Here is a 23332-nt window from a genome sequence, read left to right on the forward strand (position 1 = left end):
TGGGATAGCATGTTTGGGATTGCATGGTTGGGATAGCATGGTTGGGATAGCATGGTTGGGATAGCATGGCTGGGATAGCATGGTTGGGATAGCATGGCTGGGATTAATCAACCAATTTATTCATTTTATGCTACATAAAGATAAAATACATAAATACAAAAAATCCAATCGGTTAGTTAGATTTTTTTGTACCTTTTACTGAAATGGTTGTTTCAGTTTAAATAGTTTAGGTAGTCTTTGCTATCAAGTTTCCTAACCCTGGATATCATTCTGAATGCAGGTACATACACATTTCAACTGTTGGATGGTCTAACTCTGGCTAGATTCCAATATGAGTTACACAACACTTTGCAAGCCATCATAATGTGACTTGTGGGCCTGATGTGGCCTGTAAACCAGGAGTTTCCTAACACCACTGTGTTAGGATAAAACTAAGCCATCAAAGTAAGGCCTCATGATGTATACTGAGTGTACAAAACATTAGGACCACCTTCTCTTTCTTGACATAGACTAACCAGGTGTATCCAGGTGAAAGCTATGATCCCTTATCACTTGTTAAATCTACTTCAATCAGTGGAGATGAAGGAGAGGAGACAGGTTAAAGAAGGATTTTTAAGCCTTGAGACAATTGAGACATGGATTGTGTATGTGTGCCATTCAGAGGGTGAATGGGCAAGACAAAAGATTTAAGTGCCTTTGAACGGGGTATGGTAGAAGGTGCCAGGCATGCGCACCGGTTTGATTGTGCCAAGAATTGTAACGCTTCAGGGTTTTTCACACTCAACAGTTTCCCGTGTGGAAAGCATTGGAGTCAGCAAGGCCAGCATCCTTGTGGAACATTTTCGACACCTTGTAGAGTCCTTGCCCCGAAGAATTGAGGCTGTTCTGAGGACAAAGGGGGGTGCAACTCAATATTTGTGTTCCTAATGTTTTGTACACTGTGTGAATGTATTGTATTGTCATTAGTGATGGGTTGTTCTCAAAAAAACCGCTCTTTTTGAACAGATCTTTTTGGTTAACTATGGGAACCGAATCGCAAGATCGCAAGCTCCTTGATTTGTAAGTTGCAGATAAGTTACAAAATAATTCTGTAGCGAGGGTGAACCTTCACTGCAGAAACAATAAATAGTGGGGAGAGTGCAACTGGTCCATGCAGATATTTTCAGGCCTTCTAATAATTAGCCAGGTAATAATATATTTGAACGTGCATTTCACGATCTGACATAATGGTATCCTTTCTTTTGGGCTTTACATTGGAGATGAGCACTTTTGTCATGGTTCTAGGTTAGAAGTGCCATTTCGGAGTGTAATGGGGTCATGTGTGTAGCTGGTGTAGAGAGTCATGCGTAGGACAGCAGAAATTAGTAATCGACGTACTTTACTCAAAATACAAAAATACAAGGCAAATAGGGTTAAATAATAAACAGGTAATTGGGTGAATGAAACCAGGTGTGTAAGAGTAAGACAAAACAAATGCAAAATGAAAAGTGGATCGGCGGTGGCTAGAAGGCCGGTGACGTCGACCGAATAAGGAGAGGGACCGACTTCAGCGGAAGTCGTGACAGTACCCCCCCCCCCTTGACCGCGCGCCGACACCGACCTCGGGGACGACCCGGAGGACGAGCCGCAGGGCGATTCGGATGGAGACGGTGGAACTCCCGCAGCAACAAAGGGTCCAAAGCACCCTCCACCGGCACCCAGCATCTCTCCTCCAGACCGTACCACTCCCACTCCGCGAGGTACTGAAGGCCCCTCGCCCGACGCCTCGAATCCACGATGGCTCGAACAGCATACACCGGGGCCTCCTCGATGTCCAGACGGGGCAAAGGAACCTCTCGCACCTCAGACTCCTGGAGTGGACCTGCCACCACCGGCCTGAGGAGACACATGGAACGAGGGATTAATACGGTAATCTGGGGGAAGCTGTAACCTGTAGCATACCTCGTTCAGTCTCCTCAGGACTTTGAATGGCCCCACAAACCGCGGGCCCATTTTACGGCAGGGCAGGCGGAGGTGCAGGTTTCGGGTCGAGAGCCAGACCCAGTCCCCCGGTGCGAACACTGGGGCCTCGCTGCGGTGGCGGTCGGCGCCCTCGCCTTTTGCCTCCTCACGGCCCGTTGTAGGTGCACATGGGCGGCGTCCCAGGTCTCCTCCGAGCGAACGCTTAAACCATTCGTCCACCGCAGGAGCTTCGATCTGGCTCTGATGCCACGGTGCCAGAACCGGCTGATACCGCAGTACGCACTGGAAATCAGAGAGGTTAGTGGAGGAGTGACAAGGAGGTTGTTATTTTATGTGAACGGAGCCAAATGAGCCGGCTCACTGAAAAGACTCGAACTGCCCATCACTAATTACATTTGAATGATAACACACACCGAGCTACTCATTTGGTGAAAGGCACAGGCCTTTAAAATGAAATAATTCAACAACCATGTCACTGTTACTAACAAATACAGTCATAGGTGGTAACTCTACAATTCACTCAAAGAAAAGGCACCATGGGAAATATGCAAATTAGGCGTTTACACCATACAGTCTTAAAGGTAGACTCAGCGATATGGCCTAGATGCAGAAAGTAAACAGCCCACTAGGTCAATTTCAAATTCTGGAACTAAGATCGTTGAAGCAAGAGGCTCAACTTCTCTGCTGTTTTGGTGCCCTGGTGAAGTCCTGCATCTCGTTCATCTCAATATCTGCGGTGCTGCTCATGGCAACGTAATTTTGTTGAGTCTAACTAGTGTTGAATAAAAATAACACTTAGCGTTAATTACCCCAAGTGTCATTTTTTTTATACTATGGAGTGTTACATTAACTCTGTAGAGTGGTACCATATGTACTCTGATATAGTGTTAAAATGTACTCTTTATGTGTTGATTTAACACTGCAAAATGTACTGTGCACCTAGCCATGACTGTATTGGTATTGGAACCTAATGCTGTTTGACCCATGGCTAATGATGCCCTGACTCTTGTTGTGTGTAGTTCAGTCTGGTAGCTCCATGGCTGGATGGCTGGGCATTTAATTGAGAGTGACAGGACAACACCTGTAGATGGCTAGGGTTGTTCTGGGCCCAGGGTTTAATAGGGATGAAATGAAATGAAACCTCAATCCCACTGTCATTAACCTGGCTGCTACAGGTCATATTGGGAGGTTGCAGAGTGTGAATGTCTGATTTAAATAATGCTATTTTTGCCACACCATCTGGAAATATGATTTGGTTTGCTTAATTTTGTGTTTTTGTTTTCCCTGTGACAAGTGGTCAGTCAGTCATGTCTGCAGCTGGTCTGTCTAACCCCAGGGAGCAGAGAATCTGGAACAAAATGTTCCCTTCCTCACCCAGTCAGCTAACTGACAAAATAAACCAAACTGCGTGTTATCTTCAAACATCATATCTCTTCATAATAAAAACACATTGATGCCCTGTTTGGAGCTTAATTGCAGGATAGCATCCAAAGCACAAACCCTAAAAATATAATATTATGCTGAATAAATGTATCAAGCTTTCGGGATTTAGATTTTGAGGCAAATGTGTAAACATTTTATGATAGGGGATGCCCCCTGTCCAATTTCAGTTTTAATTTGTATGTGAAGTGTGGTGATTTAGCACAGGGGAGTTGGGGAAAGGGGGCCATGGAGTTGAGAACAAAAGCGGATGTAGACAAAATAACAGACAAAGAGAGGAGAGGTTGATGAAACACCACATCTGTATGAGGAATTTAGGTAGCTAGCTAGACACGTAAAATTGGAAATGGGCGAGAAAGAAAGTTTCCTCAGTCAGATAAGAGGAATGAAACGACAGAGGGCTGAAACACATTTGTCGTTAGAGGATGATGTTAGCACATCTAACTCTCTCTTTTTCTGGAGTCTTCCCTCATCTCTCCGGAGCTCGAGCTAGTGCCACTTCCATAAAGAATTCAATTTCTTCCCCTTTATCGTGCCTGGCCAGGCTTCTCAGGGGCTGAAGGAGGGGGGAAAGGAGAGGAAAAAGGCCCATCCTTTTTCTTAGCCTCATTAAGAGCGAGCAAAGATCCTCTTTCTTGGCCCTCCTGCCTCACTCTGTCTATGAAATATATCTCGTTGCCGAGATGGAGCTCCTGCCATGTGCAATGTGATCTTCACCAGAGATATTGATGCTCTGCAAAAGGTGCTATAGCAGGAGCAGTGAGGTGGGAAAATTACATTTTCTTGCTCGCGGGTATATTGTATGACTTGATATTTATAGTGGAAGCCATCTTGGTTGGGTCTGAACTGCTATTGTGCATCTAAAGCGTACAGTAGGAAGTATCTTTAGAACATGATGCTTAACGCTTTGAATTCATCCCAACATTTGTCTTTTTTTGTGGTAAACAAAGTGTGGATGGTTATGAAATTCATCTCATGAGGTATTCCATTGAATGGTTGCTATTCAGCTTGTGGACATGTGATTGACCCGATGCACCACAGCTGATGTGCCCCAAGGCAGAGAGTTAGTTCTAATTTGCCTTCAAGGACAGAAGCGTAACATGAACTGTCGAAGTCAATGTTGTAGATTAGTCTGTGGAGATAATTGTATTTAATATTGCAGACTGTGTGTGTGTGTGTGTGTGTGTGTGTGTGTGTGTGTGTGTGTGTGTGTGTGTGTGTGTGTGTGTGTGTGTGTGTGTGTGTGTGTGTGTGTGTGTGTGTGTGTGTGTGTGTGTGTGTGTGTGTGTGTGTGTGTGTGTGCGTGTGCATGCGTGTTTTTTACGTGCATGCAAGTGTGTGTGAGTGTATCATTCTTCATTGCAGACCATGGTGTGTATATAGTGCCCATCCATCCTTTCAAGAAAGCAGAATAACTAATAGTGACATTCAATTACTGTATGCAAATTGTTGTGTTTTTTTAGTTGGGTTTCACCATTCATTTAGTTAATTAACTGTTTGGACGTGGGCTATCATAAGCAGATTGCAATTCTATTTAATAATGGGCATAATGAAATATATTATTAGTAATAAAGTTAATGGAATAAGTGAAGCGAAACTCCTCATCCAAATGTGATGCATGATAGATTAAGGACAAACAATAAGGGACATGAGCTCAACAAAATGGCGGCTGTAAATGATTGTTTAGAGGTTTCTTTATGATGGACCTTTTCATTGTTGATCTTAATTCATTATCGACCTTTTGTCATCCACCTGTCATTGGCCGAGCCTCTTGCCCTTGCTGTTATTGCAAATGGCACCTTATTCCCAATTAAAATGCAATTAAGGATTGAATTAACGCTGGCTAGACATTAAAGAGAACAAAAGAACACACCACCAATAAAGGTAATTGAAAATATTTTGGCCGGACTGTAGAGTACCATGTCATTGGCAATCGTTGTGGTAGGACTTCCTGACCTTAAGTTCAGGGCTGTGACAGTACTCTCTTACAGCAACAACACAAGCTCCAGTATCTCTCTGATTATAGTGTGCTGTTGAGTCATTCCGGAGTGTTTGACAAGTTGCAATGCCATGGTGATCAGTAGAATGCTGAGTAACCTACCGGCAGTACACTCTGTCCCCCGCCGGCTCCGTTTCTCTGTCTTATACCTTCACGAGGTTGGACAACTCATCTCCTAGTTCTACTAATTGGATTGAAAAATACTGTACAGCAGGGATGACAGGGCTTGTGACCTCTGTTGCTAAATTGATCAGAAAGAGAAATGTTCCTTGATGCCAATTTCCGGAATAGCCGTGTATACCACACATCTATGTCAACCTGGTATCATTGTTACATACTGTAACAGGAGCGCATTAGGAGAAACACTCGGGTCCAGTTTTTCAAAAATGACCTATCTGGATTTCGTCTATCGGATAGGATTAAATGCATAAAAATAGAATGAATAAAACAAGAGGTCCCCATTCAAGTCGATGATTTGTCTGTTCGATCCTTCTATTTCTATGCATTTAATCCTATCCGATAGCCGACATCCAGATAACTTTTGAAAAACTGACCCTGAGCTCCAAGCCTAAGGCCACAGCCCGCTATTGAATTGGTGTTATTAAGACCAAGATGGAGTAACAATATGCTCTCCCGCAAGGTGGACATTTTAATTTATTCATGTTGCTAGATTGTAAATGACTGTTTTATATCTTTACAGTTTTATATCATTATATCCTCTAAATATGAATAGATTGTGTTTATATCCTTAAAGATTGAATGTAGTGTTAGGTTCAAGCTCTTTGTGTATAACCCTATAGTGGACTGTAGGAATGTGTACTTCCAATAACTCAAGGCCTCCTGACGAGGGCTGTGCCGGTTATTGTCAAGCAAAAAACTGTCTCACGGTAATTGACCATTAATTAACACATTTAGCATCTCCAGGCCTCCACACATCTACAGTCCAATAAATCAATTAAATATACACCATCACAATAAATCCATTCTTTTAGGCAGGTCTAAAGAAACATTATGATAAGAAGAAAATGTATTTCAGAATATGAGAATATGTTATCTGGCTATGCGCCATGCCATAGGCTATAGGCTTGTTCATTTAGCAGACAATATATGCTTATAAGTCCCGTGCCTTTATTTGATAGTATACTGTATGATTTTATATTGATAAGAATATAATTTAACTTAAAATAGAAAGGATATGTTTTGCCTTCTGGAGCGAAATAGCTATGCTGAGTGTAAAGTGATCATTTGAAACAGGTCTTAAATGCTAGATTTTGAGTTATTTGTCAAATTTAGTTGTGAATGATACAAACCTTAGAATGTCTTTGAAATCAAAACATATATAGGCTGTATGATGTGACTATAGGCTGCATGATGTGACTAGGCTGTATGATGTGACTAGGCTGTATGATGTGACTATAGGCTGTATGATGTGACTATAGGCTGTATGATGTGACTATAGGCTGCATGATGTGACTATAGGCTGCATGATGTGACTAGGCTGTATGATGTGACTATAGGCTGCATGTTGTGACTATAGGCTGTATGATGTGACTATAGGCTGCATGATGTGACTATAGGCTGCATGATGTGACTAGGCTGTATGATGTGACTATAGGCTGCATGTTGTGACTAGGCTATTTGTGATTTGAGAAAGTCACAAAAAAGCATGCACTCTCTTCCTTACCTCAGACTGCACATGCTGTTCTCTCATCAAGTTATCATCAAGTTATCAAGTTATCATATTTTCATATTTTCCTTATTCAGACTATGCTCAATACAGTGTCATTGACACTGACCCAACTCCAGCCACTTTAATAATGGGAATTGATGGGAAATGATGTAAATATATCACTAGCCACTTTAAACAATGCTACCTTATATAATGTTACTTACCCTACATTATTCATCTCATATGCATACGTATATACTGTACTCTACATCATTGACTGCATCCTTATGTAATACATGTATCAATAGCCACTTTAACTATGCCACTTTGTTTACTTTGTCTACATACTCATCTCATATGTATATACTGTACTTGATACCATCTACTGTATGCTGCTCTGTACCATCACTCATTCATGTATCCTTATGTACATATTCCTTATCCCCTTACACTGTGTATAAGACAGTAGTTTTGGAATTGTTAGTTAGATTACTTGTTGGTTATCACTGCATTGTCGGAACTAGAAGCACAAGCATTTCGCTACACTCGCATTAACATCTGCTAACCATGTGTATGTGACAAATAACATTTGATTTGATTTGATTTGAATTTAATCTGGTCTTTACTAATATGTCAAACCAGTTTCGATTTAGAATGATCCTTAATCAAATGGGTAGTAACAGGGGCAGGGGAAAAAATACAGTACCAGTCAAAAGTTTGGATACAATCTTTTAAGGATTTTCTTTATTTTTACTATTTTCTACATTGTAGAATAATAGCGAACACATCAACACTATGAAATAACAATCATGTAGTAACCAAAAAAGTGTTAAACATATCAAAATATATTTTATATTCGAGATTCATCAAAGTAGCCGCCCTTTGTCTTGATGACAGATTTGCACACTCTTGGCATTCTCTCAACCACATTCATGAGATAGTCACCTGGAATGCATTTCAATTAACAGGTGTGCCTTGTTGAAAGTTAATTTGTGGAATTTCATTCTTTCTTAATTCGTTTTAGCCAATCATTTGTGTTGTGACAAGTTAGGGGTGGTATACAGAAGATAGTCCTATTTGGTAAAAGACCAAGTCCATATTATGGCAAGAACAGCTCAAATAAGCAAAGAGAAACGACAGTCCATCATTACTTTAAGAAAATTTCAAGAACTTTGAACGTTTCTTCAAATGTAGTCGCAAAAACCATCAAGCGCTATGATGAAACTGGCTCTCATGAGGACCGCCACAGGAAAGGAAGACCCAGAGTTACCTCAGATTGCAGCCCAAATAAGTGCTTCACAGAGTTCAAGTAACAGACACATCTCAACATCAACTGTTCAGATGAGCCTGCGTGAATCAGGCCATCATGGTCGAATTGCTGAAAAGAAACCCCTACTAAAGGACACCAATAAGAAGAAGAGACTTGCTTGGGCCAAGAAACACAAGCAATAGACATTAGACCTGTGGAAATCTGTCCTTTGGTCTGATGAGTCCAAATTGGAGATTTTGGTTCCAACCTTCATGTCTTTGTGAGATGCAGAGTAGGTGAATGGATGATCTATGAACGTGTGGTTCCCACCGTGAAGCATGGAGAAGGAAGTGTGATGATGTTGGGGTTCTTTGCTGGTGACACTCTCTGATTTATTTAGAATTCAAGGCACACTTTGGATTAATAAACATTGTCAGACTCCAACCATCTGCCCCCTGTGTCTGCATTTGGGTCTCGCCTTGTGCCTTGATACTATAACAGAACAATGACCAAACACACTTCCAGTCTGTGTAAGTGCTATTTGACCAAGAAGGAGAGTGATTGAGTGCTGCATCAGATGATCTGGCCTCCACAATCACCCGACCTCAACCCAATTGAGATGGTGTGGGATGAGTTGGCTGCAGAGTGAAGGAAAAGCAGACAAGTGCTCAGCTTTTGTGGGAACCCCTTCAAGACTGTTTGAAAAGCATTCCTCATGAAGCTGGATGAGAGAATGCCAAGAGTGTGCAAAGCTATCGTCAAGGCAAAGGGTATCTACTTTGAAGAATCTAAAATGTAAAATATAGAGTGGGGAGAACAAGTATTTGATACACTGCCGATTTAGCAGGTTTTCCTACTTACAAAGCATGTAGAGGTCTGTCATTTTTATCATAGGTACACTTGAACTGTGAGAGACGTTATCTAAAACAAAAATCCAGAAAATCACATTGTATGATTTTTAAGTAATTAATTTGCATTTTATTTCATGACATAATTATTTGATCACCTACCAACCAGTAATAATTCCGTCTCTCACAGACCTGTTAGTTTTTCTTTAAGAAGCCCTCCTGTTCTCCACTCATTACCTGTATTAACTGCACCTGTTTGAATTCATTACCTGTATAAAAGACACCTGTCCACACACTCAATCAAACAGACTCCAACCTCTCCACAATGGCCAAGACCAGAGAGCTGTGTAAGGACATCAGGGATAAAACTGTAGACCTGAACAAGGCTGGGATGGGCTATAGGACAATAGGCAAGCAGCTTGGTGAGAAGGCAACAACTGTTGGGGCAATTATTAGAAAATGGAAGAAGTTCAAGATGACTGTCAATCACCCCCGGTCTGGGGCTCCATGCAAGATCTCACCTCGTGGGGCATCAATGATCATGAGGAAGGTGAGGGATCAGCCCAGAACTACACAGCAGGACCTGGTCAATGACCTGAAGAGAGCTGGGACCACAGTCTCAAAGAAAACCATGAGTAACACACTACGCCGTCATGGATTAAAATCCTGCAGCGCATGCAAGGTCCCCAGGCTCAAGCCAGCGCATGTCCAGGCCCGTCTGAAGTTTGAAAATGACCATTTGGATGATCCAGAGGAGGAATGGGAGACGGTCATGTGGTCTGATGAGAGAAAAATAGAGCTTTTTGGTCTAAACTCCACTCGCCGTGTTTGGAGGAAGAAGAAGGATGAGTACAACCCCAAGAATACCATCCCAACCGTGAAGCATGGAGGTGGAAACATAATTCTTTGGGCATGCTTTTCTGCAAAGGGGACAGGATGACTGCACCGTGTTGAGGGGAGGATGGATGGGGCCATGTATCGCGAGATCTTGGCCAACAACCTCCTTCCCTCAGTAAGAGCATTGAAGATGGGTTGTGGCTGGGTCTTCCAGCATGACAACGATCCGAAACACACAGCCAGGGCAACTAAGGAGTGGCTCTGTAAGAAGCATCTCAAGGTCCTGGAGTGGCCTAGCCAGTCTCCAGACCTGAACCCAATAAAAAATCTTTTGAGGAAGCTGAAAGTCCGTATTGCCCAGCGACAGCCCCGAAACCTGAAGGATCTGGAGAAGGTCTGTATGGAGGAGTAGGCTAAAATCCCTGCTGCAAGAACTACAGGAAACATATGATCTCTGTAATTGCAAACAAAGGTTTCTATATCAAATATTAAGTTCTGCTTTTCTGATGTATCAAATTCTTATGTCATGCAATAAAATGCAAATGAATTACTTAAAAATCATACAATGTGATTTTCTGGATTGTTGTTTTAGTTTCCGTCTCTCACAGTTGAAGTGTACCCATGATAGAAATTACAGACCTCTACATGCTTTGAAAGTAGGAAACCCTGCAAAATCGGCAGTGTATCAAATACTTGTTCTCCCCACTGTATATAGATTTTTTTCTCACTTATTTGGTTTCTGCGTGATTCCATATGTGTTATTTCATAGTTCTGATCTCTTCACTATTATTCTACAGTGTAGAAAATAATAAAAATAAAGAAAAACCATTGAAGAAGTGTGTGTGTCCAAACTTTTGACTGGTACTGTACATGGCAGGTAAGCTAATCCAGTTATTTCACTCCACACATCAACCACTGTTTGAGGAGTTTGCAGTCTCACGCTGCACAACAGGTGATATTCCACCCAAACTCTGTATGCCATGGGCTCTCCAACCCTGTTCCTGTAATCTCCCAGTGCTTAATTTGGGAAACCAAGTTAAATCTGCTTTGGAACATAATATAATAATAATAATAATATATGCCATTTAGCGGACGCTTTTATCCAAAGCGACTTACAGTCATGTGTGCATACATTCTACGTATGGGTGGTCCCGGGAATCGAACCCACTACCCTGGCGTTACAAGCGCCATGCTCTACCAACTGAGCTACAGAAGGACCACAGAAGGAACATCAATGGTAACATGTTTTCACAATAAAACCTATTTCAATTGACCAGGGGTGCAACTTTGGTTTTAGAAGTGGGGGGTATGTATATTGTTTTATCCAGTCAGACGAACACTCCAAACAGCCTACCCTACTGCTCTGAGGCGTCCACATGGTCCTAAAGCACACTATTAACTTGTTTTGTATCACATTCCAATGATAAAACTGGGGGGGACAAAAATGCAATTTCAAACAATTCCCTATTACCAGGCTATTAAAAATCTAATACAAATTCATTATAGTTGTAGGCGAACACTGAATTTGTTTAATTTTTAGTATAGGCTAGACCAGTGGTTCCCAAACTTTTTATAGTCCCGTACCCCTTCAAACATTAAAACTAGCACCAGGGTAAGCCTGCCACACACACACTATACGATATATTTATTAAACATAAGAATGAGTATGGGTTTTTGTCACAACCCGGCTTGTGGGAAGTGACAAAGAGCTCTCTGGACCAGGGAACAAATAATAATATAATAATAATCAATACTTTTGCTCTTTATTTAGCCATCTTACATATAAAACTTTATTTGTTCACAACTTACATTGTGAATAACTCACCACAGGTTAATGAGAAGGGTGTGCATGAAAGGATGCACATAAGTCTGCAATTTCGATGAGGCTCTCTTCGCTACATCACACGACATTGTCCGTAAGCTTGAGTTCATTTGCACACAAAATAATCATACAATGATGGAAAGACCTGTGTGTTGTCCTTGTTAATGTGGACAGAGAAGAGCTCCAACTTCTTAATCATAGCCTCAATTTTGTCCCGCACATTGAATATAGTTGCGGAGTCCCTGTAATCCTAGATACAGATCATTCAGGCGAGAAAATCACCCAAATGTATAGCCCTGTTGGAAAATATAAATGGACTGTTTGAAAATGTGAAGAATTGTTTTTTATTATTATAATAATTTTTGGGAACGTAAATCACATTTTTATTTGACATACCCCCGATGGTACGTATACCCCAGTTTGGAAGTACCTGGGCCATGCATAATATGCGGTAGGCTATGTATTGCATAATGGCACAATCATTATTTGAATTTTGTTTTTTGGGGGGGGGCTTGCGCTCATATATAGGCCTATGTGTATGCATGAGCATTAATATGAATATGGGTGTTTTGAATGAATCATCACCTTAAAAAGTGCTGTCCATTTCGTTGTGTTAGGCTTTGAAACAACATCCACAACGACCATGTTTTCCACTCAGTTTCAACCTGTTGTTGAAATTCTTTCTTCAAATTGATCAATCACAGTGAGGTGAGTTTTTAAAAGCACAATACTGTTTTGATGATAAGTGTTTTAATGTGATTTTAGATTTAATTTTCATTGATGTCAGAATGGTTAGAAGGACAACAGAGCCCTGGGTCCAGGCCATTAGGACCTGATGATCGTTAGCAATGTCCAGAGTGCATAAGAGCAGATTACCTTAACTCAAAATTTACAGTGGTCATGACTCATAACTGCCGGTGTGGCGGTAATACGGTCACTGCAACAGCCCTACTCCTGGCTGATAAGAAGTCTTGTGATATGCACGGATGAGCACGGAGATATCCTGGGTGATGGAAAAGTCCTGCAGTACATCTTTGTGGAAGGGAGGGGGCGAGAGCTAAGGGTATAAGTGGACACGGCACTGTATTGAATGGATATATTCAGCTGGATGTCTTCGCTGAGTAAACATTTGAAACTTCACTGAAAGTTTGGGCTCTTTTGTATGATAAATATGTTTATTGTATATTTAGATATTGGTCATCTTATCAATGTAGTACAAGGGCTTATTTAAGTGCAGATACTGATTTACTGAGTGCTGCTTGGTTTGATGTGATGAGCACACTAGCCACTTTGTAGTTGTCTGTGGGCTGTGCCTCTACATTTGAGAGATGATCTAAAAAGAGAAGTCTTCCCTGACTTTGGACCACCTGGCTCCCAGCACATGGAGAACTGCATTAGAGCCCGAGAGGGAGGCTTCTTCTGTTAAAGAATCCTATTAAATGACAGGAGAAGGTGACTTTCCCTTTAAGCCTGGTGACACATGCAGACACACGAAGAGCCTCCCCTGTCATGGTCAGGAGAGACGGGGGGCGGAGGTGGAGGTGGTTAGTTGGAGAGAAAAGAAGCTTTTGATTGACTGAACCAGCACCGCACCGACCCTCTCTCCTCCCTCCCTCGGTCAATCACCTCCACATTCCTTTCTTCTGCACAGAGGTGATCCCCATCTCCTCCACGGAGCTGCTGCCCTCATTTAACTTCATTACCGCTGGCTGACAGCCAGCAAGGGAACAAACAACGCCACGACCTCGGGCCATCTCCTGCATATACCTCCTCCCCTCCATCCATCCTTACCTTCAGCTCTCCCTCCCTTTCCCTCTATTTCCAGTTATTCTGTCAATGTCTCTCCTTTCCCTTCTCACCCCCCTCCTACCGTCAGAGCTCAATTGTATTGATAACAGTCTGACAGACCACAGCGGGCCAAGGCCTGGCATCAATCCCACCCACGCACCCCCAAACGCCCCGTTCCCTTCTCATCAAGGTCACCTCTCCACCACTGACAGACAGCTTCTCCCTCCCACTGGCACAGGAGAGACACAAAACATTGGGATGCGACAGGGTTTCTTCAAACTGTTCCTTGTCCCTTTTCTTCTCAGACGTTTGTTCGTCTGACCCAGAGGGTGGTTCTGGATGTATGGTTCACAGGATAGGGAGCAGGCATGTATGCTTCCCAGCCCCTGATCACCCAACATAGAACATCAGATGTCCCAACCAAAATGTCACAATCCATTCTAGGATAATAAAGGCTTGATTACAATCGCTGCCCTCCACGGGGATATCCAATCATCATGACCAAAATTGCCATTGTCTTTAGAATGTTATGATTTGAATTGGAGTTTGATTGATTTGGGTGCATTCAGTTAGGATTTGTTGTGCATAGACAGAGATCATGTGAAAAGTGAGGGTTTTAAATGATCCCTGCCCCCATGAACTATGACAGCGTTTGTAGTTGTTATTGTTTTTTGTTTTTTTCCGTCTTGTAGAGTATCAGCACTATCGACATAGCTCGCAGCAAACCACACCGTCTGGTGCCTTAGCTGTAAATGGAATGCCAACGCAGCACTTTGCAAACGTGCAAATGTCGTCTACTCCACATCTGTGCACGGCACTGAGCAATGAGCAACTCCACACAACGGCTTCTCTGAAGTAACTCTGGCTGCCAGGAGAATTCAGTCAATTAGTGACATCATCACACACACTGTAACAGTAGCACAAACACACTAAATTCCAAATTCAAGGTAATGATTGTAAATAGCATTGCTAAAATGTATATATATACCTTCTACTAATAGCGGTTGATTTACTAAATACGACCAATGCTAATGGGCTGAAATTATACTGGAATGGGTGACAGTGACTGAGGTTAAGATAAAATATTTTTTGGGATGACCTCAATATCTGGTTGAGGGATGCTCTCCGCACCCTCATTTTCTGTTTTCCCAGTTGTCATTATTCTTTTTTCTTTCTGTCACCCCCCCTCTCTCTACATATCATTGGATGACTCGTCAGCATGTGATAGTTACAGTTTTGATAACAGCACATTTGTTGAGACATGGTGTAGAGTAGGGATGTCAAACACACTCGAAGTGGTCCAGTTACTCCCAGGAGCGATTTTCTTTAAAATACACAATTATTTTTTGGGGGGGGAACGAACTCAACATACTTTAAAAGGACTAAAACCGAATTGAACCTGTGTAAAAATGATAATGGACCTACATTCATACTGTTTCTTGACTATCCCCAGCTCGTTAATAATCACTGAAATGAAAGCTATAGAGTCAGAGAGCATTCAGAAATTCCAAAAACAATATATAGAGGACAATTTTTGCACAAGGAAATATAACACATTTTCTGTGCGGCCCTCCGGATCTCGTTGAAGCCAGAATGCGTCCCCCGGGGCAAAATGAGTTTGACACCCCTGGTGTAGAGTTGGCCCATAATATACATTACCATATTGATGTAAATACCTGTAGCTGAGGACTTTTGTAAATATACAATAATAGATTCCTCTTGTCCTGGAATTTCCACTTACCAACCAAATTCACCCCAAACTCTCTTCGAAGATTCATCAGTCACTTGATTATGATGCCCTATCTTGTTTTCCCCCAGGTCGATAAAACATTAGGATAAACAAACCAAACCGTAGAATTGCCAGAGGACTATGTGGACTCCCTTTGAACCACGGTCATGCCAGAGGGAGTGATGTGCTGGCATAAGGCCTAAGCAGACATTCATAGTACATTATACAGATGTAGGATCTGTATTCCATCACCCTGTTGCAGGAGAACTTTCCTGCCATGCAGGACATGTTTAAGTTGTAGTGTATTTGATGTTTCAAAAGCCTTTCGAAGTTTGTAATTGTGTTTGCACACAATATGAGCCCATGCTGACAAAGAGAAGATGCTGGACCAGCCTTGTCTTTCTTTTCAGATAGTGTAGTAGGATATATTTCCTATTCCAATGTGATGGATAATCGAAGCACTGTTGCTAATCAAGTGATGCTTGCGATGTGTGGTGCAGGAAAAGAAAAGGAAATTACTTTTTTCATATAGCCACAGATTGTATTTGTCATCCTTTAAGATATATTATCAGCAATCGAGTGAGGGTGTGTGATGTAGCTAAGTAGAACACAATTATTCTAGAGGGTTTTGAGTTGATATTTAAGTAGGACATTTCACTTGTCTGAGCATTATGGAAATTAAATCAAATTAAAATAAATGGTTGACAGATTTTCATATGCCGATTGCCTAAGCATATAACCTTAGCAAAGTCCCTGGTTTACCCCTGTCAGAATATATAGAGCCTGGAGCCTTTCCCAGATCTGCTTTCTGTCATTTAAGAGAGATTGTTATCAGCATTGTCTATCGCTGTGATTGTATAAGCATGCAACATTTTCATTGGAATTACTTGCCTGAAAATACTACGCCTACTTATTATTTACAAACATTTAAAGTTGCCACGAAGGGAGTTGTCATGTCCCTGCATCAGTCTATCCAAGCACACAAATTAAACTAAATCTAAATGACTGTACCGAACAGATGTTGATTTGAATTCTAAATGAAGATGCATTCATGGCCAGTCAAACTGAACACTGTTTAGACTAAATAATAATTTTATTTAAAATATGCAACTGTTTTACTTTTGCTGTCCATTTCTTCTAAACAGCAGTGAATTTCGGAACTAGCACCAGATGTGGGTCCATTTCCCGCTACCATCTCAAGTAATACACAGCTAGGGGTCGAACTGGACTGGAGGTCAAACGGACTCCATCCCAGAGAGCAAAGAGCTGCCCTGTGGTTTTCATTAGAGACGGCTCTACCTACTCAACCCATCATAAGAGGGGTATAACTTGACCGGTGGTGTGAAGAAACAAACCACGACTCCCTGAAAAACTACCATCGTCCAGCTGCAACAATGAATATCATCAGAGAGAAGAGAAGGAGAATAACATAGAGAGAGAGAGAAAAAAAGAGCCTGAATACACTTCCCATGTGAGGGACCTGGAACAAGAGCCTCAGTTGAACTGGAAATGGGAGGGAAAAAAACATAAACATATTTGTGGGTTTTAAGCTACAGGAAGGTTACTCAGTGCTTTATCACGCTGGGCTCTTTCACAGTGGTAGTAAAAGACGACAGGCTATCATCACAATACCCATTGCTTTGTCAATACTTTAGTTTATGGGGCTGGCATGCTGGTTGTGGCACACCAAGGGCATACTGTACATAGTTAAAACAAGTCAGAGCCCAAATAGATGTCAAGGTTTTCCCCACATCATTATCATCGTCGGTGACCCCGACGTGATAACAAAATCATCGTTAGGCCTATAAGGGACATCATTATAAATGAGATAAGTGGGACCTCTAGTCCCTAACAGGACAATCAAAGCTAATACGAATCCATCATCTAGAGCTGGACCAATATGTTGATAGCATATGGAGTCTTGTTGTTTGTCTTCTACATTAGTTAATTAATAGAAAAATAGCTTTGAGTGAGGGTACAAAATGGTTTGAAGTGCTATCTGAAAACAACGCTTGCGGCCATATTGCAATCACCTACCTCTCATTCTGTTTTCACCGGTCAGAGTTTGCACTGCGGGGGATCGATGTCAGATGGGGGCTGCAGGTAAATAGATTATACCAGAGAGTGACTTGCATCTAATTGAAGGCTCTGTGATGGCAAATGCACTGCAAATAAATGTTACCTCATATCTAGGGAAATCATGTCCTTCCATATCACTCCACTATACCTGAGGGTTTACTACACAGAACCATACTCCCCCAGAAGCCTCCAGTCCTCACCACCCCCTGATTGTCCCCTCTACATATTCATCAGATTTACACTGTGTTGTCAGGGTCCCGAGGGGTTCTGCTTGTGTGCTCATGTTGGGGCTGCAGTGACGTTTATATTATAGCACAGGAGCTTCAGTCTTTAAGGCCTGCAGTGTCTGCTGGTTTTCAGTTGATATTTTGGACTGATTTAAGGATTTTACGGGTTTTGGATAGTCTCTGGTGTTGGCTAGACTATTGATTGCGTCAATATATGAATAAGTACTCTTGTAAATATTGTTCTCTATATGACCATCTGTTACAATTTTGTTTGTTACAAGTACCACTACTATCAGTAAACTATAGTTTCCAAAGTGAATCCATGATGTATGGTTTTTGTTTACTCGTGTGACAAATAACCTCTATAGATAGTCTTCTTACAAATCTACCACACTTGGTTGTGTTCTATGATAAAGTATTCCATTCTTGAACGCTACCCAGCTTCTAAATGGCCAGCCTGGTCGAGTGCATCATGGCCGTGTCAGGGAACAAACAAATAAGATGAAGTGCTCTCTCAAAGTCAGGGGAAAGGACACCACACGGGCTCCCAACAAACAATGATAGATGAGCAAGACATTATGGTGCGGGGGGAGTATTCAATTAGTACAAGGAGAAATGGCACTTTACCGCAGGGAGAGAGAACCTGGCAGCCACTAAGAGATGCCAAATTGAAAACACATTCTTCTCAGCTCCCTGACATGCTCATACCCTTGTCCAAATTGGTCAAACATTTATAGTTTTTCATAATTGTTCACATTCTGACATCCCATATTTCACCCTTTGTAAATGAATGAGAAGAAATACATGAGGTTGTTTGTGGAATGCTAAAGAAATGGGTCAGGTGCCTACATATTCTTTTTTGCATTATTTCTCATGTCAAAAACGTTCATACAATTATTTCTTCACCACCTAACAACTTGCTGACTTCTGGCCAGGATTTGTGGCAGGTCTGAGGTCTGTTCCATTGTGAAGAGTTACACCTCCAGAAGCACTTGGAGCACGACTCATGCATATTTATACGCTGATTACGAGCTTGGCGACAAAAGAGAATGATGGGCCTTTAGGAGCCGAGTCACACCAGAAGTATGGCTCCCTTAAAATGCAGTGCAGACCTGAAATATACTGTATAATGAGCCATACATTTGGATATATAAGGACTATATTATGCATTACGTACTGTGCCTGATCATTTGAATACACTTGCGTATTTTTAATATACAACGTCTGTATTTCATACTTATCCATACCTATCCATGTTTGCACTGTCGTGTTGTTGTTTTTGTTGATGTTGATAAGGCTTACATTTTATCAGACCAATCAAGAGTATAGTAGCTTAGGACTAACAAAAAAATGTGTCCTGCAAGACTGGAGTGAATCCACAAACTGTCTTTTAAGATGTTTCATTAAAAAGCACTCTTGCTAGTTCAGCAGACAGTGTCCACACCCGGCCACCATTTTGCGCTCCATTCTTGTCAGTCTTCCTGCCAAGTCTCTTGAGTGGCAGGTGAGATTAAGCACCTTTTGAACTCCATCTCGTTATTGGATGAGCGGTCTAAATTGAAACAGTGTTATTTCATACGGCCTTGCCGAGTCAGGGGAAAGTCAGAGCATGGGGCTGGCTCTGGACTGAATGAATAAAGAGCTTTTTTCAGAGGAAGGAAGTGTTGAGACTGATCTCAAATGTGTTATACAACAATAATGAAAACTGTAAAGAAAGAGTGAGAAAAAAAGTGATTAAATGTGCTTTGACCAGAGCTGTGATTTTAATTTAATCTCTTATAAAAAAAAATGATGACCCAGAGATGTATATTCCTTTGGAATTGGACAGAATGAGCAGGATCAACATATTGCTTTTTCCTCCCGTTTTGAATGGAAATGTGCAGACTTTAATTTTAGAAATTGTATTTGAATGCATAGATCTTGTTAAAGGAGAACGTCCCAGTGTGGTCCCTGTCTAACTGGTTTAGTCCCATGTGTCTACCTGTCAGTAGCGGTGCGTGGGTAAAATCACTTGGGAATCCAATCCATGAAAAAAAGCCTTTTTACAACATATGTGTCATGATAATTGTGTTGTTTGCTATATAACCTGTTAGTTCATATGCCTTGACACCCTGGTATATAGGCCTAAGGCCAAGACAATAAGAAGACACAGTGGCTGAATAAATAAAATCACACCTTTGTTTCATTACAAAACCGTAGAGCAACATCTGTCTGGTGAAGTCCACAAAGCATATTGCCTGTAACAAACAGTTACATGACCTACAGCATGGTCAAGCAGGGTAATGTTTCCACATTTTTTGCACTAGTAAACAACTATTGATTTAGAACCACTGAGAGTTACCGCAAGTCGTAAAGAACACAGGAGCTGCCTCCACTGTTCCAGCACCATTTCAACTTCAACATCATCTAATTACCTCTGATTAGTCTACTACAGTGGCAACTAAAATAGACCAAAAACGATTTATTCCAATCAATGTAAGCTAAATATGATGTGGCTGTCCATGGTTCTTATTTCTGTGTGTGTGCGTGCATCTGAGCATGTAGAAAAAACATGTTGACTCACCCTAATTGTAGAAAAATGCCAATGCCATCCTCCTCATTCATGTTGCCTCAATGGTCTATGAATCTCTCATACACTACACACTTTTAGTTTTTGTTGTCCTAGGCTAAAATACTTGCTCACTAGCCTAACTTCCTTTCATGAGCGGCGATGCGCCAGGCCAGCTAGTTAACATTAGCATACTGCATCTAGCTACGTGTTGAACGTCCATCCTCTCATGCCAGGGGCACAATGTCAGAATTTATGGTTGGATCAGAAACACTGTTATAAACATTGGCCAGTACAGAGAATTTGGTAAAACCACAAGTCCAAATTCCTATCTCCATCCATGGCTAATTTAGGAAAGTGTCAGGATTTGTCCAGGGTTGTTCTGGTTTTTGCCACTAGATGTTTTTTTTTACCCTTTTGTTTTCCCTTGTTCCCAGTTATTATTTGCACCTGTGCCTCGTTTCCCTTGAATGTATTTAAACCCTTCTTTGCTCTGTGTTTGAATGTTAGCACCCAGCCCCAGCGATGCTGTGAACATTTGTTGCTCCAGATGGATGCTCTTGTGGTACTCTGTTTTTGTTCTTGTTTATTTATTTTTCTTTTCTGCTGTACCTACCACCTTGTGGATTTACCTTTTGACTTAGAGGATTACCTTTGTTCTCTTTGAATTACTTTTGACGTTGTGGATTTATATTTTTGCCTGAACTTTCCTTTTTACTTTATTAAAACACTGTCTCAAGTACTGCTGTGTCTGCCTCATCTTCTGGGTTCTGCCGACTATTAGTGGCTCAGTTTGCTAAGTGACTGTTTCTCACACCGGAGACCCGAGCTCGTAACCGGGTCTTGACAGGAAAGGGTTGATTTTAGATAGCTAGCTAGCCACTGAAGGGCAACAACACAACAAAATGCACAAATTCAAGTTTTTATTGATGTTTGGCTTGTGATGTGATTGGCCAAATCCAAACTGGCATCCTTTGACAATTTTTTTGTGTGCAACTGGACTTTTCACAGCTTTGCTCACTCAGTTTAGCTCAAAGCTGATTGGCTATTTTTATTTAATTATTAAGGGAGGCCAAATGCTTGCTGGCTTCCCTTGCATTCAATGCTACATGCGGCAACATTGTCATACTCTTTCTGACCAGACAGCGTCAGATGCGCTACACATACTGAGACAGAGGGGTGCTGTTTCGTTCTCTCGAATACTTTCCCCAGTGAGATACATTCAGCCTCTTGCGAATTGAAGGAACTGTATAAAACACAGAGAGATGAAAGATAAATTATTTAGTATGTTTTTTTGTGTTTTTCTTTTTTCTTTTTTTTGTGGGGAAGCCTGGCTTCACATGGCATCCATGAATACACACCACTGCTACCGGTTCACTTGATATCAAAACGATTATGAAATGTTGATTAGTCTGCTCCTTTTATTAAACTAAAAGGCCAAATTTCTAACCAGTTTGATTAAATAATGTTCTTTAATCATCACAATGACTAATTAGAACTTTACTGTCCATACTGTAGATGTGTTTTATCTGTTTTTCATTTGTCCATTTTTTTCTTATTCTTTAATTTACAGTTGGGCTTAGGAGAGTAGAAATCGCACAAGCACAGTGTTGACATATGTGTCTGTCAGAGTGTGTTAGGCTGATTCTCAGGGAACGCAGATGTTATTAGAAATAGATGTCACGGCATTCCTGGATAAACTGGTTAAGGCTGCAACAATCTGCTGACTTCCATCCATCACTGGCCTATGGAGATGGAGCTACGGATGGATGGGCTGTATGAGGCAGTGTGCTTGGGCTCATTCCTCCATACGTATGGATAGACAGATGCACAGAGGGATGTAAGCCTGGTGGGAGGCGACAGGGGCTGATAGTGAGGGAGCCTTGGTGAGAAATGATACTAATACTAATGAATTCCAACTAGCTTCTCTCAGTAGGTTTCAAAGCATTTCATATTGTATGGCTGTCACTAACCCATCAGAGTAAAGAGTTATAATGATTACCTACCTTCTTTTTGCTTCCCTCTAAGTCGGACCCCAATTTGATGATGTGGTCAAAGGCTCAGAAAAGCGTTAAATTACTGTATACGGTTGAGTAAGTACATAGACACCTTTTCATCGCAATAGAGCAGTAACAGGAATGTTGCTTCCTCAGTTCCCAGCCTCCTCTCTGAGTCCATAAAGATCTGTTGCTCCCCGAGGTCCAATTGACCCTAGTGACAGAAGACAAATAACATGGTGGACTTGGCTTGTTTGGAACACACTGCAGAGCCGCCCGCACAGCATACACTGAAAGGGATGATTGGTTCATCGATGGATGGTAAAGACAGCCACATTCTAACCTAGCATTATTCGCCTGTGTCCTCTGAAACATCAACACCATCTGATGAACCATTGAACTTCCCAAGCAGGAACATCCTTGAAAAGGTATATTATTTCTACTTCAAAGAACAGGCACAACACATGTACTTTAGTTATAAAAACGTGGGCAAGGGATGACATTATTCCACTGTTAGCCAGAATGATGCCTATCTTAGCAGGGTGACCATAGTGAATGAGTGCAGCAGCCTTTGGCCTGAGGGCGCTGCTGTCCAGGGATAATTATAAAGCAAATGAGAGCAGCGGGTGTGATTCCAAAGCCGTCTGGATGCCGAGTGAGACTTCCTCTCAACCCCTGTGTTTTTAACAGGATGACAATGCAGCAGTGTTATCAAAATAAGCAGTCTTTCTTCAAATAGTCGGACCAGCATTTATTCTAGGTTTAGTGGTTGTATTGTGTGCATACATTTTCGCCGGCTTCTGTGGATGATTGAATAATTATGGATTTAGGAGTATTATGGTATCTTGGACATAGTGACACTTTTTTTTGTGTTGTCAAAACTGGTACTTAGACCTTAGCCTTAGACTATTGTGGGCAAAAGTTACTGTGTCCTGGCAGTAATTGAGCAATTGAAAAAATTGATATTTCTCTGATTGTTTTGAGAACCATCAAGCCTGTGTGTCAAATATGCTACCCGGAAGTAACTGACTGGACAGCAACGCCAAAAGCTTCATAGGACACCATCTTACAACATCAGAATGGAAAGGTTTTTGGACAATGACGCCTTGCACGGTTGGCTCAGACCAGTGACCTTTGT

This window comes from Oncorhynchus keta, chromosome 34 (genome assembly GCF_023373465.1).
Source record: "Oncorhynchus keta strain PuntledgeMale-10-30-2019 chromosome 34, Oket_V2, whole genome shotgun sequence".
Classification (NCBI taxonomy): Eukaryota; Metazoa; Chordata; class Actinopteri; order Salmoniformes; family Salmonidae; genus Oncorhynchus; species Oncorhynchus keta.